The 12,618-nt window shown below is 33.7% G+C and overlaps 1 long non-coding RNA gene across 1 annotated transcript; it reads left to right on the top strand.

Annotated features, from left to right (window-relative positions):
- Positions 1-8,743: 8,743 nt before the first annotated feature.
- On the top strand, positions 8,744-11,920 carry LOC132306681 (uncharacterized). The gene is made up of 3 exons (XR_009482071.1): positions 8,744-8,913; positions 9,527-10,398; positions 10,641-11,920. It is a non-coding gene; the product is annotated as an uncharacterized LOC132306681 (long non-coding RNA).
- The last annotated feature ends 698 nt before the right edge of the window (positions 11,921-12,618 follow it).

Genomic DNA, 12,618 nt, shown 5'->3' with positions numbered 1-12,618 from the left:
GAATGATTCATACTTTCAATTGGCCCTTTATGAAAGGCGATATTCATACTTTACTTTTTTACTGCTTTATTATTATTATTATTTTAGATAAAGTGAATGACAGAAAAGTTAAAGTTAATTAATGTACATTTCTTATTTTATTATGCCCTAATTACAGTTTACACTATAAACTTTTTTTTTTTTTAAGGTTATTATTACATGGAGTCTAAGACCGACTTACAGAATCCATCACAAACCTCTCCTCATCTCTCTCACCCCTCTCTACCTTATTTGCAGATTGCACCACCTCTCTCTTTTATGTCTCTTTCTCCTCTCCAGGACCTTCTCTCTCCGTTTTTTTGTTGCGAAATCAAACAGAAAATACAAGAAGTGGATCAAACACACACACAACAAAAACACAAATTTTACATGGTTCACCCAAAATTCAGGGTTACATCCAAGGATTGCAGGAATTTTCACTATGATGATAAAAAATAACAGCGGATACAGAGAGTTCAGAATGAATAAATACCCTCGCACTAATTCAACATAACAAGTGCAGAAATTACCAAAATACCAATCAGCGGAGTTGAGACTTGGTGTACAATATTTATGAAGCTCCACACAACCCATCAATCTCTTACTTGGAGATTGATAAACATCAAATTGTCAACTCCCACATGTCTTCATACATAGCAAAACACCACAGCAACTCACTCCTTTGTCCTTAAGCTTGAACACCAACTGAAGCTAAACAAAGCTTCAGTTTCTCAATTGTCATTGCTTTGGTTAACATATCTGCTGGATTTTTACTCCCATGGATCTTCTCAAATGATAAAACTCTATCCTCTAAAAGTGAGCGTATGAAATGGTACCACAAATGTATATGGTTTGTTCTAAAATGGAATGCTGGATTCTTAACAAGATGAATAACACTTTGACTATCACTGTACAAAATACTGTTCTCTTGCTTCTTACCCAATTCTTCTAAAAAAACCATGCAACCAAATCATCTCCTTGCTAGCTTCTGTAATTGCAACATATTCAGCTTCTATGGTAGATAGAGCCACAATCTTTTGCAACTGAGAGACCCAACTCACTGCTGTACCACCCAAAGTATACATATACCTCGTAGTACTCTTCCTATTATCTATATCACCAACCAAGTTTGAATCAACATAACCATGCAATGTAATCCCTTTTCCAGTAAAACATAGTGATGTTTCTGTGGTACTCTTCAAGTATCTAAGGATCCATTTTACCGCCTCCCAATGACGCTTGTCTGGATTACTCATGCACCTGCTCACAAACTATGCATGTGTTATGTCTGGTCTGGTACAAACTATGGCATACATTATGCTACCAATAGCCGAGGCATATAGAACTCTTTTCATGTATGCTCATCCCTCTTCTGTCTTGGGCGACTGCTCCTTAGTTAGTCTGAAATGACTAGCTAATGGGGTGTTCACTGATTTTGCATCTTGCATGTTGAACCTGCTGAGAACCTTTTTAACATACTCTGTTTGTGACAGCTTCAGAGTACCACCCCCTCTGTCTCTGAAAATCCTCATGCCAATAATCTATTTTGCTTCACCCAAATCTTTCATCACAAAAATGCACAAACAATTGTTTCTTCAGATTTTTAATCTCCTCGAGACTTAACCCAGCAACCAACATATCATCAACATACAATAGTAAGATAATGTAGCTGTTGTCAAACCTCTTAACGTAGCAACAATGATCTGCATAGCATCTCGTGAAACCATTACTGCACATAAAACCATCAAACTTATTGTACTACTGTCTGGGGCCTGCTTCATACCATACAAGCTCTTTTTTAGCTTGCATACCAAACCCTGTTTTTCTGGCACTGTGAATCCCTATGGGTGTCTCATATATATATCTTCTTCTAAATCACCATGGAAAAAGACAGTCTTCACATCTAACTGCTCTAAATGCAAATTTTCTGCAGCCACAATTCCAAGCACCAATCTAATTGTAGTTAACTTCATAACTAGGGAGAAAATCTCAGTGTAGTCAACACCATGCTTTTGCTGAAATCCCTTCACAACCAATTTGGCTTTGTAACGCTTGTTGCCATCATGTTTTTCCTTGATTCTATAAACCCACTTGTTATGTAAAGCCTTTATGCCCTTTGGTAATTCAGTTAGCTCCTATGTTTGATTTGACATGAGTGAGTCCATGTTATCCTGTATAGCTGACTCCCACTTGGTTGAATCACCAACCTGCACTACTTCATCATAACTCTCTAGTTCACCACCATCAGATAATAATAAATAGTGTAAAGAAGGCGAGAAACGCTGCGTAAGTTTGGAGACTTTGGAGGACTGTCTCAATGCAGTAATAGGTGTGCCTTGTTCCACCCGTAGAACTATATTTTCTAGATTGTTCTGAACTCTCCTCTACACATCTTCCTTGGAGATTTCCTCCAACTCAACGAACTCATCATTTTTAGCATGAACACCTGCATTAGTAGAATCTGATACTAACCTATCCTTATACATTACTTTTTCATTGAACACGACATCTCTGCTTCTAATTATCTTCCGGTTTTGATCATCCCAAAACCGATAACCAAACTCATCAGTGCCATACCCAATAAAAGTACATTTTTTTGACTTTGGATCAAGCTTGCTTCTAGCATTAGAACTTATATATATATATATATGAAACACAGTCAAACACTTTTAGATATGAAAGATTTACCTCTTTTTTTCTCCAAGCCTCCTCTGGTAAGCCTCTATCCAAAGGAACAAAAAGTCCACGATTGATCAAGTATGCTATAGTATTAACTGTATCAGCCCAAAACATTTTAGGCAATCCAGCATGTATCCTCATACTCCGAGCACGCTTATTCAAGGTTCTGTTCATGCGTTCTGCAACCCCATTCTGTTGTAGAGTTTTAAGAACAATCTTCTCCATTTTAATCCCATTAATAGCACATAAATCTTTGAAGCCTCTGTCTTCTTACTTACCACCCTTATCATACCTTAAACACTTCACCTTTAATCCTATCTCATTCTCCACCATGGCCTTCCATTTCTTGAGAGTATTATATATTTCAGATTTATTTTTCAAAAAATAAATCAATACCTTTCTCGTATAATCATCGATAAAGGTAACATAATATAATGAGCCACCAAAAGATGAAACTGGAGAAGGCCCCCACACGTCTGTATGAACCAACTCTAATTTCTCTATTTTAGGTGTCCTACCAACCTTCGAAAAACTAATCCTCTTCTGTTTCCCAAAGATACAGTCCTCACACAAACCAATTTCAACTAATTTAATACTAGACAATTTTCCTTTCGACAGAAGTACTTTCATCCCCTTCTCACTCATATAACCTAGTTTACAATGCCACAGGTTTGAATCTACGCTAACATCAGCAATAACAATAGCGTTCTTGGTGTTTGTTGTCATGTATAGAGTACCCGTCTTGCTTCCATGAGCCACAACAAAGGATCACTTGGTATATTCCACAAGCCACCTACAAAATTAACTGAGTGTCCATCATCATCAAGTTGTTCCATAGAGATCAAATTTCTCTTCAAGCCAGGAACATACCTCACATTTTGAATCTTCCATACAGCCTCATTAGGTTGCTTGATCCTAATGTCACCTTTACCCACAATATTCAAAGACTCATCATCAGCCAGATACACCTTTCCGAAATCACTACTAACATAGTTCTCTATTATTTCAAGATGCGGGGTAGAGTGAAATGATGCATCTGAGTCTAGAACCCAAGACTCAATCGAATTATCTACACTCAGAATTAGAGCATCAACAATCTTTTCTTTGATGGCATTTACAGAATCCTATTTTCCTTCGCTTTCTTCTTTGGTGCTCAACACTTAAACCTTAAATGCCCCTTCTTTCCACAGTTCCAGCAGGTTCTAGTTTTCGATTTGCTTTTGTGTTTGGATTTGGATTTGGATTTACTGCGATCCAAGTCTAATCTTTCAGAAGTTTTTCCTCTGCCCTCGGTATTGAAAATAGATCTAGATGATTCCCCCGTTTCCCTTCTACGAATATCTTCACTGAGGATTAAGTCCCGAACATCATCAGAAATCAAAATCCTCCTATTGGCTTAAGGTCTTCAAGTCATTCTCTTTTCACGGAGGCCTTCTTATATGTTCTATGAATTTAAATATGTTGTGAAAATATTTGAAAACAAAATCTTAATCTTATTATGGGTCTGCATTTGAGATCTAAAAAAAGAAAAGTTTTAGGCCATATCTAAGGAAATCATATTATCTCCTTCAAAAATTCAATAAAAAGATCAAGGGATGAAACCAAAATCACATGAAAAAACGAAAAAAAAAATGATAGGTAGTATGGAGCCTGATAAATATTGTACACTAAGTCCCAACTCCGCGGATCGAACTTCGTTGTAAGTTGGCGGGGGGTTGCAAAAGGGCAAAGCCCCCCTAGCAGAAGGTAGGGGTTTGGGGGCTTGGCCCCGACCTTAATTTTTTGAAGAGTATTTTAGTAATTTCCGCACTTGTTATGTTGCCCTAGCGCGATGGTATTTATTTATGCTAAACTCTTTGTATCTGCTACTATTTTTGATCATTATAGTGAAAACCCTGCAACCCTTGGATGTAACCCTGAATTTTGGGTGAACCGAGTAAAATATGTGTGTTCTTGTTGTGTGTGTGTTTAATCTATTTCTTGTGTTTTCTGTTTGATTTCGCAATAACTGGTATTAGAGTCATTAGGTTTGAGTGGGAGCGATGGGTATAGAATAAGGAAAGATCAAGATCGACAAGTTCAATGGTGAAGATTTCAGGTTCTGGAATATGCAGATTGATGATTATCAATATCTGTATCAGAAGAAGTTGTATCAGCCTCTTTCCGGGGAGAAACCAGAAGAGATAAAGGATAATGATTGGCCTTTCTTGATCAGCAGGCACTAAGGGTCATTCGATTGACACTGTTACACAACGTTGCCTTCAACATAGCAAAGGAAATGACAACAGCAAGTTTGATGACTGCGCTTTCAAATATGTATGAGAAACCCACTGCATCTAACAAGGTATATTTGATACGGAGATTATTCAACTTAAAAATGTCAAAAGGCTCTTCAGTGACTGACCATCTGAACGAGTTTAATATTGTTACGACTCAGTTAAGCTATGTAAAGATCGAGTTTGATGATGAGGTTAAGGCATTGCTTCTCTTATCCTCTTTACCAAAAAGCTAGAACGATACTGTTACAGTATTGAGTAGTTCTTCAGGAAAAAGAAGATTAAATCCAAAGGACTTAGGGCCTGTTTGGGGGATGCTCTATGTTGTGATGGGCTATTCCCTACAGTGCAAATGGACACTATTAAGGACACCAACTTGTTTGGAGATAGGCTGTATTGTGTCCAACAGTGCAAGAACAATTTCATAGAATGGGCCAATTTCCGGAACAAAAAATTGGTGTTCCAAAGTGTACCCAAAATATTAACTGCCCACTATTCACTGTAGAGCTTGGAACAACAGCCTAAAGTTGGAGCATTATGAGAACACATATAAATATATTCGGTGGAACATTTCTAGGGTTCTCTCGACGATTCAAAGAGGCGATTCACAGTGTACTGGGGTTGAAGCTTTCCGATAGTCAATCACTTCTCACCAGTGAGTTCCTCTGCTTCTTCTTCATCAGATTTCGTTGTGCTGTGTATAAAATTGCTATTGTTGTTTGAAGATCGGGCTTTAAAACACTGAGCTGTGTATGCAGATCTGAAGAGAGGAACCCTCTGTCACACCTCTGCTCTGCTTTTTCCGGCGAACCCAAGCTTCGCCGCTGCTGTCTGCACTCTCGGATTCACAGGCGAACCCTCTGGATATTGAGCTTTGATTCTTGTAGTGATCTATATATATCTGTATTGTAGTGAGTCGTAACTGTATTGTAGTGATCTGGAAATTTATTTATTTATTGGATATTTTTCTGAAACACCTTTTGGATATGTATCTATATCTATGTATATTATATATATATCTTAAAGTTGGAACAAAGTTGATTTTCAATACCCATTACCAGAATAAATTAAAAGGTAGCCAAATTAGTTGAAATATTTTAACAGTGGTATATAAGTTTGTTTATGTATTCATTTTATTATTATGTTTGTTTGTAGAAATATAGAGGGAATTAAAAAAAAAAAAAAAAAAAGTAGTGAAGAAAGGAAATGGTTTTTAACTTCTGTTTGGTAAATTGGTAGAGAATATGGATAACAATGAGAAAAGCAAGAAAAACTTTTTAATTTTACATATTGGTTTATCTTTATTTTTTTTGGAAATCTTCAAGAAGAATAGGATGAGTAAGATAATTAAGTACATGATTTATTTTATTTTTACATATTTTAAAAAGATTTTTACTACAGATTATAATTAATAAGTTTTACAATTTATAATTTAAACTGTCAAGAAAAGTTATACAACATTAATAAGTTTATTATGCAGCATTAATAAGTTTTACAATTTATAATTTATTTTATTAGTTTTTATAATAAACTAAGATAAATTTTTAACAATATATATATATATATATATATATATATATATATATATATATATATATATATATATATAAAGTTATATCATTTGTATATTAAAATTATACAATAATTAATTTTAACTTTATACTTAATAAAGTTAGAAAAAATGTATTCAAGAAAACATTATTTTAAAACATTCTTAATCCAATATATTTAATTTTTTTTTATCTTTCTACTGATTTTGATCACACTTTCAGTATTTCAAACATGTTTTGTTCTCATATTTCTTAAAACAATATACATTACCAAACATGTTCTATCATGTTTTTGTTTTAAAATTCTCAGAACAAATTCAGAACACTAAATATATTTTATTCTCATTTCAAAACATCACATTACAAAACACTTATTCTATTATAAATTAGAGTAATACATTACATCACCCTACACTTTCCAAACGGCCCTTAGTAGCCCATTGTTTAGCAACCAAATGAAGGAACAAAGTCTCCGTTAGCGTCCAAAATCACATGAATTGAAGGGGAAAAAAAAAACTAAACTCAAGGCACACAATACGAGGAAGCACATGGATATGTGTGCGGGGGTTGTTAGAGGAAGCATGTGAATAACGCACGCTTGAACATCTGTTAGAGGAAGCACGTGAATAACGCATGTCAATGAGCCATCCCTACCCACGGGCAAACAACTGTTTTGTTCTTTTCTAAACCAATGAAATAATTCAAAAAAAAAAAAAAAAAAAAAAAAAAAAAAAATTCATGAAACCCAAAAGTTTGAAACGACTGTTTTGTTCTCAACAATTGAGAGCAATGAAAAAAGAAAATAGATTTTATTGTGAAAAAAATAAAAATAAAAAAAAATAAAAAATCTTCTTAGTCCATATGTATAGCCCACAGCTTTTTAAGAATTTTCAAATGAATTTGTATATTTCAAAAAATCATGAAAGAGTTACCTTTGCTTACGCAGTTTAGGAATGTTATCAATTTTCATGGCGTAACCAAGAGATCTTCTATTCCATTTGGGACTCACATGGTTGAAGTGGTCTCATATGATTAAAGAACAATAGAGATGAGGTTGAAGAACATAGACAAACACTAAAAAGTAAAAATTATTTTACAAATGATTATTGGAGAGTGGAATTTTTATTTTATTATATGAAAACAATTGGAGCGCGAGAGCCTAGAGATGCTTTTTGCAGCGTGAATAGCACCAACTTCAAAGTAATTTAGTAGTATGAATTTTTAAAGCGTGAGAGCCTAGAGAAGCTTTTTGCAGCGCGAAGAGCACCAAGTTACCAACCTCAAGAGTAATTTAGTAGTAATTTTTAAAGCGCGAGAGCCTAGAGATGCTTTTTGCAGCGTGAATAGCACCAACCTCAAACTTAGAGTAATTTAATAGTATTTTTTAAAGAAAAAAATACAATAATTATATGTACCTTAAAAATTTTATTCTTCTAAGAAGGAAAAAAATAGGTATGAAAAAAAAAAAAGATGGAATGAACTAACCTTCTTTATTCAGTAGATATAATATAAGAGAATAAAAAGAATGTCCCATCATTTCTTTATAAATTTTCAGTTGTTTTAAAATGAAAAATAGTCGAAGAAAAGAGAGGAGAAAAGACAAGTAAATTATTATAAAAATTTTAAATTAAATATTATTCTAAATTTTATAAATTTTAAATTACAGTATTATTCTCTATAAATTATAATATTATAAATATTATTAAATATAATTGTAAAAATAATAAAAAGTATTATTATTTTTTTCTTAACAATATAATAAATTATAAATTTATTATCTTCTCTATTATTTAACTCAATAAAAAAAAAATTAAAATGGTCTCAGATCTAATATAAGACTCAGAGAAAATATATTACAAGACAATATTAACTTCCTATTCACCAGGCAATTATTACTTGGCTACAAAGATGGTAAATATTAACTTCCTATCCACCACGCAATTATTACTTGGCTACAAAGATGGTAAATACATTAACTTCCGATTCACCACGCAATTATTACCTGGCTACAAAGATGGAAAATATTAACTTCCTATCCACTACGCAATTATTACTTGGCTACAAAGATGGTAAATACTAACTTTCTTTTCAGCAGGCAATTATTGTTCGGCTACATATGGTAAATACTGTATAAACATCCTCCACAACAGGCAATTATTGCTCAGCTGTGACTATATTAGTCAGCCGTGACTAGGCAATTATTGTCCTGGTCGAAAAGTGAATTGGTTTTCATTTATAAAGCATCATCGAACGGTGATAGTTTGAGTCGGCGTCAATCGTTTCTGCACATGTCGGTGAGTGCGATGAGAGAAGTATAGACCCCAAATCAAACGATGACCTCACCGCCGGCAGTCCGTCATCAACAATATTCGCCATTTTCATTTTTACCGGTGAGTTACACCTCTCTACCTCTATCTCTCTCTATATATATACATATATCTTCGTGATCCAATCTTTCTCTCTTGCATGCCACTGATTTATATCGATTTAAATTGATGTATATCATTTAATTTTTTGATTTCATTGATTCGATGCTATTGTAGTTTTGTTTATTCATTGATACGATGTATTATGCAAAAGGGTTTTGGTAAATTTTATAATTGATAACTATAGCTAGTGTTTATATATTCTCTCCATTTTTTTTTCTATTGGTCATCCACTAAAGCCTGCAGATCCACTGTTTTCTTTCTAAAACAGTGGTAATTTTTTATTTATTATGAGAAAATAGGATTCTGTTTGTTTCATTAATCATTGATATAATAAATGTATTATGAAAAAGGGTTTTGTAAATTTTATAATTGATAACTATAGCGGGGTGTTTAATATTTGTTTGTTTGTTTGTTTGTTTTTATTTTATTTTTTTATTTTTTTCTCTGGGGTTTTCTAGTGGTCATTCACTAAAGCCTGCAGATCTGAGGTTTTCTTTCTAAAACAGTGGTAATTCCTTATTTGTTATGAGAAAATAGGTTTCTGTTTGTTCATTAATCTCTTTTCTTTGAGCAGTACGTCCATGTCAAAGAAAAGAATGGGATGCTCGTCCAAGATGCGGCTAAAATAAGGAATATTTGCCGGTATCAATATTGAATTGTTTAGTCCAAGACATTGCTACACCATACTCTTTCATCACCCGTACACAATAATAGTTTCCAATAGTACTCCAATGATAATTCATCTGGATCTAGGTTATAGAAAGTTATTCTAGGAACTTAGCTACATGAAGACTTAGCGGATAAAACTCAACTACAGCCCACATAATTTAGATGCACAATCTGTATGACCTTAAAATCATTCGGCAATGGATCAATCCCAAACCCAATGTTATGCATAAATGGACCATGTGACTGAAATGTGACACGAACCGGTGGAAGGGCCATCAACTTTTGAATCAATGGGTTCCATGGATACAAGTCATTGGTAATACCAAAGTGATCGTCCGAGTGGCATATAACCCCATTTCACCACATTACAATTATCCTAAAATAATTGTTTGCACAGTGAAAGCTGGAGCTTTGTATATTCATCAAACATTTGATTATCATAATGTAGTGAGTAATGCTAGAGTATGGCATAGCGACAACTTGGACTAAACATTTCAATATTGATGTGAGCAAATTTTACCAAAGCGTAGTTGTTCTACTGACAAGTAAGGGATATTTGGCATCTTGTGATTTTGAAGACCAACGAGGACTTTGGAATCTCAAAATTTGTGGCTCTAGAGATTCATGGTATAAGGACTCGTTTAATGCAAATGCTTATATGGAGAGCCTAGTTTTACATGGGTGAAACCACCTGTTTTGCATGAGGAAGACAGTGAAGCTGATAAGAAATCCGAGAAAGAGAGTCGAAAAGCAAAGGAGGTTATAGCACCAAGCAAGGTTCATGATCTCATTAATCTTTATATCTTAATATTTATCTATTGCTGACTTATGTTATTGCAACATTAGAATGTCAAAGCTCAACCTAGCATTTTAATAATGTCTCTGTCAAGATTTCTCTAGTAGCTAGGTAGCATAAACTTAAAACCTTTATGGTCAATTACTGTTTAATTTTTAGCATCTCTAGTGGAACAACTCTTATTATACTAAATCTTGATTTCTTTTCATGTCTGATATGGTAGATTTTTCTTTCAAGGTCACGACGTGGCTGGTCTGGAAAGCCAAAATACGGAAAAGATGAGAGTTGAACTATCGAAAGAGTAGAAATGGCATGTAATCTCTATCCCTGCTTCTAGTTAGGTTGACTCTGTTTAGAGTGTATAAATTGTATATTGATGTAGTTTAGAACTTCCTTTGGGAAGATTTAACTGAATCATGATGCATGGAGAATTTATGCGTTGATATGGGTTGTAGATGTTATGCTGATAATATTGCTCATCTTTCGATGCCTCAGCCACGAGTTTCCAAGAATATATTTTTGGGTTATGTTGTTGGATTCCTAGCCAAGCATTTAGAACTACTAATTTGGATAGGAGTGGGAAATCGTAACTATCTTTTTAATTCATATTCTTGTCAAGAGGGCTCCCTCTTGAGTCTTGGCAAGAGCCATGAGCTTTCCCTTGGTAAGTATCTCAAAATTTGTGAAACGAAAAACAAATCAAGGTTCAATACAATGAGCTTACTGCCCTTGTCAAAAGAAGACCCATATTATAGCTTTTTCCTAGAATATATATATATATATATATATATATATATATATATGTATAAATGTTCATGACCTGCAATACAGTATTACTATAATTTAGTATTGCTACTCTATATATATGTATAAATGTTCATGACCTGCAATACAGTAGTACTATAATTTAGTATTGCTACTCTGGTGCTGCATGTTTGCTTCTTGAATAAGGTGCTGTTTGTGAGCTTGATACTGTGATTTTTCCCCCTTGCAATATAAAACTTTATATTAATCATAAGCAACATTACATTCATCAGTCTCCACATTTAACAACCAATTAGGAATCACATCCCACTCCACCAGCATATGACACTCCCCCAAAACTCTCTATCCAAAGAGCATGAGCTACCCTGTTAGACACTCTACATCCATTGCAGCACCGTGTCCCCATGATGCTGCAAGAGTTCACCAATATCTTCATGAACTGTAACTAAAACAGCCTCTGAAACAAACATCTTCATCGTAGTTTAGAACTTAAAATGAAGTAATCTTTTAAGCGAGAACATTTCATTTAGCATTGAACACTAATCATTGGAAAAGAAATTTAAAAAAACAATTAAATTGCATTTGGCACTTATAATTTTCAGCTCTTCTTTCTTGATAAACTACTTTTATGGACTTAGAGAGAATGGAACTGTGCATTTATATTTTTATTTTGATTCTCGTTTCTGCAGGTTTTTCCTTAACGATGACTGAGGGTCGGAGGGAATTTTTTTTTCAAAACTCTATTGATGGTATTGATTTATGGTTACTAATGGTATTTTTGTATAGAAAAATTAAAGTTGGCCCCCTCAAAATTTCCTTTTTATGGTTATTAAAGATGGTTTGAATGAACCTTTTTAGTGTTGCTTTTAAAAGTCTAAATGTACTACAAAATGTATTAATTATTTTTGTAATCCTTGCTAGTTTCAACATATTTATTAGAACTCTATTCAAACACACACACACACAACACACACACACACACACACACACACACACAAGATATTCATATTCATATGCATTGCTTTTTATGATTCATATTCATATACATTACTTATTATGATTTAAAGGAGAAGAAAAGCATGCTTGAGACTTGACACACCTCATTTATTGCTGCTTTTAAAAATTTAAATATTGTAAAAGATGTATTAATCATTGTAATCCTTGCTAGCTACGACATATATATTAGAACCATATTCACACACACATAGTTATATACATATACATTATTTGTTGTGATTTAAACGAGAAAAAGGTGTGCTCGACACTTGACACAACTCATTTATAGTCTATCAACTATTCTTAATAAACATTAAAAATGTATTGGGAAAAAAATCATTACAACATTTTTTTTTATTATTATTTTTTGATTTATATTACTAGTTTGGCACCCCCAAAGGAATAATCCTGGCTCCGCCCCCAGATTACTTCATCACAAT

Source organism: Cornus florida, unplaced genomic scaffold (assembly GCF_030987335.1).
Source record: "Cornus florida cultivar Cherokee Brave unplaced genomic scaffold, ASM3098733v1 CherokeeBrave_3.0.0_Hap2_Chr05, whole genome shotgun sequence".
Taxonomy (NCBI): Eukaryota; Viridiplantae; Streptophyta; class Magnoliopsida; order Cornales; family Cornaceae; genus Cornus; species Cornus florida.
The sequence above is the reverse complement of the archived record's forward strand: the minus strand, read 5'-3'. Positions and strand labels throughout refer to the sequence as shown.